Source organism: Impatiens glandulifera, unplaced genomic scaffold (genome assembly GCF_907164915.1).
Source record: "Impatiens glandulifera unplaced genomic scaffold, dImpGla2.1, whole genome shotgun sequence".
NCBI lineage: Eukaryota > Viridiplantae > Streptophyta > Magnoliopsida > Ericales > Balsaminaceae > Impatiens > Impatiens glandulifera.
In genome coordinates, this window is record NW_025919004.1 from 31047 (window position 1) to 37675 (window position 6629).

The following is a 6629-nucleotide window of genomic DNA, read 5'->3' on the forward strand; positions in this document are numbered from 1 at the left end:
CCGGTCTTTGATCAACAGATTTCACAACAAAACACTGTATGAGGTCTATTTTAACAGAGTTCCTAAACTTAAATACCTCAGGATTTTTGGTTGTAAATGTTATATTCATAATAATGGTAAAACCCAACTCACCGCTTTTGATACAAAGACCGATACCGACATTATGCTAGGATACTCGTCGGTAAGCAAAGCATATAGAGTATACAATAATAGAACTGCAACCATGGAGGAAACAATTCACGTTGTTTTCGATGAATCGGTTGAAAGCAATACTGCGTCATGCTTTGATCTACACAACAGACTGGAAAATAACGATATTCATTCTGATAGCGAAGATGAGACCCCGGTCTTCAGGCGGTTTGTCCATGACCTAATGGGTAATATTGATACCCAGTCGGATCAAGCTGTTTCACAACAGGAAGCTGACACTTCGGTCCAACTCGAGGAAGTCGGTCGGTCTGACAATCTCGGTCAGCCTACCGACATGTCTAGCCTTGATCAAACAAACGGTAACTTGGTAGACACCCCTGAACTGAATCTCAGAAGAAACAGCAAACATCCTCCTGAGCAAATTATAGGTGACCCTTCAGAACCTGTTCGAACTAGGGGTCAACTTCTGGAAGGATATTTTAACTCTGCTTTCATATCCCAGATTGAACCTAAAAGAATAGATGAAGCATTGTCAGATCCGGATTGGATCTTGGGAATGCAAGAAGAACTAAATCAGTTTGAGAGTAGTAAGGTCTGGTACCTAGTTCCTAGACCGAAGGATCAATCGGTCATAGGGACAAGATGGGTATTCAGAAACAAACTCAATGAGGACGGTTTGGTCACGAGGAACAAAGCCAGATTAGTGGCTCAAGGTTACAAACAGGAAGAAGGCATTGATTTTGAAGAATCATTTGCTCCTGTAGCCAGGATTGAAGCCATTAGGATTTTTCTTGCATTTGCGGCTTTCAAAAACTTCAAAGTCTTTCAAATGGATGTTAAGAGTGCATTTTTGAACGGTGACCTACGTGAGGAAGTGTATGTTGAACAACCACCCGGTTTTAAGAACGCTGCATTTCCAAATCATGTATACCGGCTGAACAAAGCTTTATACGGTCTAAAGCAAGCACCTAGGGCCTGGTATGATACACTAACCGCATTTCTATTGGAACATGATTTCACCATCGGTTCAGTGGATAAGACTTTGTTCAAATTTGAAAAGAAGGAACATATCCTACTTGTTCAAATCTATGTAGATGATATCATTTTTGGCTCAACCGATCCTAAATTATGTGATAAGTTCTCAAAAATGATGACTGACAAGTTTGAAATGAGTATGATGGGAGAATTAAGTTTCTTCATAGGTCTTCAGGTTAAACAACTCAAGGAAGGAACATTCATCAGTCAACCTAAATATACCAAGGAGCTGCTAAAGAAATTCGGGATGGACACCTGCTCCTCGGCAGCTACTCCAATGAGCTCATCAGTTAAGCTGGATAGGGATGATGAAGGCCAATCGGTAGACCAGATTGCATACCGGGGCATGATCGGCTCCCTGTTGTACCTGACAGCGAGTAGACCGGACATCCTGTTTGCAGTTGGTGTGTGTGGGAGATTTCAAGCAAATCCCAAGCAATCCCATTACACAGCCGCAAAAAGGATATTGAAGTATCTAAAGGGCACACCTGATGTCGGTCTGTGGTACCCAAAGGACTCATCATTCAATCTAACGAGCTACTCAGACGCAGACTATGCAGGTTGCAAGATTGATAGAAAGAGCACCAGCGGAACATGTCAGTTCCTTGGTGACCGACTGGTATCATGGCATAGCAAGAAACAGACATCGGTGGCTACATCAACCGCAGAAGCTGAATATTTGGCGGCCGGAAGTTGCTGTTCTCAACTTCTCTGGATCCAACAGCAACTGAAGGATTTCGGTATCATAGCCGAAGAGTCCCCGATCTTCTGTGACAACACAAGTGCCATTGCGATTACATACAATCCGGTTCTCCACTCCAGAACCAAGCACATCGACATACGACATCACTTTATCTGGGAGCATGTCACGCTGAAGCATATCCGGCTGGAATATGTACCGACCGACCAACAAGTAGCCGATATCTTCACAAAGCCTCTACAGGAAGCTAAGTTCTCTCAATTCAGACTTACTCTCGGTTTAACCGACATCAGTCAGATCCTTCCTAAGGATGCTTAAAAGGAAAACCGACTTCGACAGATAAAACAGGTAGTTCTTCTTAAGCTGTTGATTTTTGAATTCTCAAGATGCCTATGGAAGAACCGCCCAGCTCATCAGAAAGAGTAAACCGACCGGCTACTTGGTGGAAACACCAACTAACCGCATCGGGATGAACAACTGATGACTGACCGGTTCGGAAGCAGGTCATCCTAGATTATTTGAATTTCACAGATGTGGAACAACTACCAATGTTTGTAGATATCTGTTCTGAAATGTTGCCTTTTCAAAGAAAACTGGTCGCGCCTAAAAAGACGTGAAGATCTTTTGATATCTTTAATGGTTCAGGCCTATGACCGACACCTAGACTGCAAACATGCCTATTTTGGTGCAAAACCTTTTATCCTGCAGTTAATACATGTCATTCCATTTAATGCCTGGACAATAGGTTAGCCCCTAAACTAGTATTTAAGAGAGGCAAACACTCACCACAATACTCACAAGTCACAAGAACATCATCTCACTAAGGCAAACTAACCATGTCTCAATTCCCAAACATTCTCCAAGTAGATTTTGAATCCTGTACTGGTACCGAACACTATGAGGTGTATCGGATGATCAAGAAATTGGAAGACACTGGTCTCCAGTATTTTCTGGATGATAAGCAAAATATCTACCTTGAATCCGTCATGGAATTCTACTACAATGCTAGGGTATTCCGGGGCACACCTCATTTTGAGACCCACATCCAATCAAAGGTTGGGGGTATAATTTTCGACTTCACCGAGCAGGACTTTGCTCGGTGCTTCAGTCTGCCTAAGCAAGGGATCACAGATCTCAACCCTCCTGCAGACATTAAGGCTAAGGTCTCCCTCGCCTTTGCCCGGTCAGATGAGCCTGTCAATGATCATGGCTCTAAATCTCTCTTGAGGGCTGAGTATCAGCTCCTCAATGATGTAGTAGGAAGGGGTATCTTTGGAAGAGATGTCACCAATACCTATTGCGTGGCGAGCTTCAATATGATGGCGGCTATCATTACTGGGACACCGGTAAATTGGTCCCGGGTACTGTTCGACACCTTAGTTTGGATGATTAACGTCCAATCAGTCGGTCTCATTCCCCAAATGAGCACCCTTCTGGTGGAACTCGGTGTTCCAACTTGTCCTGGCGAGGGCCTGAACCAGGCTCAGGTGCTAACCAGGGAAATGACCGACTCTTTCTATAGTCGGTTTGAAAGAGAATGGAGGAGGAGAAACTTCAACCCTCCTCGCTAAGTCACTTTGTCTGGCATCCGGTCGTTTTGCATCATGTACCGGATGAAGACTTAACCAAATTTGATCATATCGGCTTCATCCATGTCTACTTTAGTTTTATTTATGTCTACTTCATCGTTTACATATGTCATTTTCGGCATTGTCTCTACCATTTTCAGTTTCTATCTAATCAATATCGTTTATGTGTTAAATGCATTTAATGAGATAATCCCAATTAATGAGATAACTCCCAACCACCCGCACATTTAATCTCCAACTAATCTGATCACTTTCCAACAAATACTTACCTCGGGCTTTGCAAACCGCCACTTCCCCATGCACTTTGTAAAGGAAAAGATTCTTTTCCTTAATAAAACAAAACTGACCATCAATGCTCAGATTTTCCCTCCAAAAACCGATCATATATAAGGAACCATTCTCTTCTTATTTCATCACATCCGAAAGTACAAAATCACTCTCTCTTCTTAAATCCCGTTTCTCTCTCTCTATACCGAAATCATGCCGAGCAGAACTCTGGGAAATTTTCTATGCATCGATTTCGACTCGTGCACGGACATAAGGGATTGTAATGCTAAGACGAGAATCATGTATGACTCTCTTGTTCAAACCGGTCTTCAACCGTTTCTTGAAGAGGCCGGGCCTATCCTTCTAGATGATGTCAAGGCCTTCTTTCGAAGCGCCTGCATCAGGGGGAAGTACATCGTCTCGACTGTCAGAGACCACACATTCTAGATCGACGAGGATGAATTTTCTTCACTCTTCGATCTACCCGCTGAAGGCTTCTCTGACTTCCCGACTGTTCAGGACCTTGCGGGATTTGAAACCGCACTTTACCTGTCGGCCACCCCTCTTCCGGTGGAACAATTTGGGCCAAAAACCCAACTTGCTAGTCACGGTCAGCTCTTGCTCGAAATCGTGACCAGGTCAATTCTGTGTCAATCACCCAATCAACGGTATTCCAAGAATACCTATAATATCATGACCAACATTTTTCGCAAATCGGCCATTAATTGGTCATCGGTCATCTAGGAAAACTTAAAGAATATGGTGCTGACCAAGAAGGGTCTCGGGTATGCACCGCATATCAGCAAGCTGATTCTTGGGTATCGACCGGAGTTCGGACCAGGCACATCGGCTTCCTCTTCAAACATCCTCAACAGTGGTTCGGCAAGAGAACGACTCTGGAGAATGTCTGTTGAATAGGCTATATTTTTCATTGTTTCTATATGCCTATTCCTGTACCGAATCTTATAATCGGTTTTCTCCTTCTGATATTTCTTGAATTTCATTATCATTTCAGTTTAAATGACCGAGTCTTCTTAAACTCTTTGAACACTTATCTAAGTAACCGGTTCACACTTTCTACCTATAACCGCTTACTTATCCGGTCTTATGAAATCTGCTTAAAACTGTTAAACACCGATAAATCAAAATATCTGAATAGGCTTAGAAACGATATACCATTCGGTCTCAAAGAAAAGATTGTGTCATCCATGACATAGACGAGATTTTGGAGGGAAATCTCCCGCTCAAAGATGCCGCCCACCGTTTCGTACGTAACCGCCCATAGTTTGGCGTCCTTTCGTTTTGGAGGGAAAAACTCCCGCCCATTCATGATGGGACGGTTTGACTTCCAAACCGTGCCTATAAAAGGGGGGCCTTCGTCATATTTTTCATTCTCACACAAATTCACTTTCTCTCTCTAAGCTACTAAACTCTTTGAAGCCGATTTCTCTCGTTCTCAAACTCTTCAAACATGGGTCGTGATTCGGCGTTGTTCAAACTATACTCTCAAGTGGACTTTGAGGAGATTCGGCAGAATGGGACGACCGGGGCAAAAGAAGTAATTGACCGGCTGATTAAAACCGGTCTGGGATATTTTCTAGATGGTCCTCACGTAATTTACAAGGACGCGGTCGAAGAGTTTTTCAAAACCGCAATCATCTCCTATGACAGGATCATCGCAACGGTTTGCGGTTCCCAAATTGAGATCACCGAAACAGTAGTGGCCGAGAGTTTGCGTCTCCCAACTACCGGGGAGGACGCAATGGCAGAGATAGACGATGATACTTTTAAATCAGCTTGCCGCCTCTTATCGGCAACCAATAAGCCGATCACTACATCCGGAAAGAAACAGATGCTGAAACCGGAGCTTATCCCGGCGTGTGACGTTTTTGCCAGGGCGATACTGGCAAGGGGAGGAAATTTCAGCAACCTCACCAGAGACAAAATCAAAATGATATTTCGTCTGATGGAAGGAACAGAGGTCAACTGGGCAAGATCGGTATTCAGCAATCTCATGGAAATGGTAAGACCGGATTCAGCCAGGTCGTGGGGGTATGCAGTGCAACTCGGTAAGATCTTCTTACACTTGAACCTCAACGTCGGTCCCGGTGTTGGGCTAATAAAACGTTGCATCATTCGATCGAGGCAATTTCTTCCAAGAAAGCAGTCGGCCTCCAGTTCCTCAGGTGGCCGAAAGAAGAAAGCCGCAAAGAAAGATGCCCCGGCAACAGCAAACACCGGAGGAAAGAGGAAAGAAAAGATAATCTTCGAAGACCCACCGCAACAAGCGGAAGATGAGGAGTGGGCCGATGAGGAAGCCGACACAGAGGGAACCGAGGATAGAACGGACCATGACGACGATCTTTCGGCTCGGAGTCCGAACGATGCCGAACAAAGCATCAATCCTGAGACCACCGAGGGTGAAGAAGGGATTGATGAAGGAGCCAATGATGAAGGCTACAACCGGGAAGAGGCCGATGAGGCCGAGGCCGATGAATTAGCCCAGAATATCTTTCAGGGCATTATCAAAAGAGACGAGGATGTTATAGATTTGTACTTGGAGTGGCATGAGTACCGGTTCAACACAAAATATAAAGATATCCTACCGAACCTCCCGCAACAGAACTGCATCGAGAGATTGGAGGAAGTAGAGGACATGATTCTACGTCTAACTAGATCCAATACGATTCAGGAGATACAATGCCGAACCTGCTTCTTGATACCGAGAAGCCACCTTCGGAAACTAAGAAGGCGCATCCGGAAAATTATGGAGGAGTATACCGCAGGGGGATCGGTGTCTACCGTGGCGCCGCGAGTATTAGCAAAGCTCGAAAGAGGCAAACTGGAAATACATCAAGAGATAAAGCGGCTAGAAGCCATATGCAATC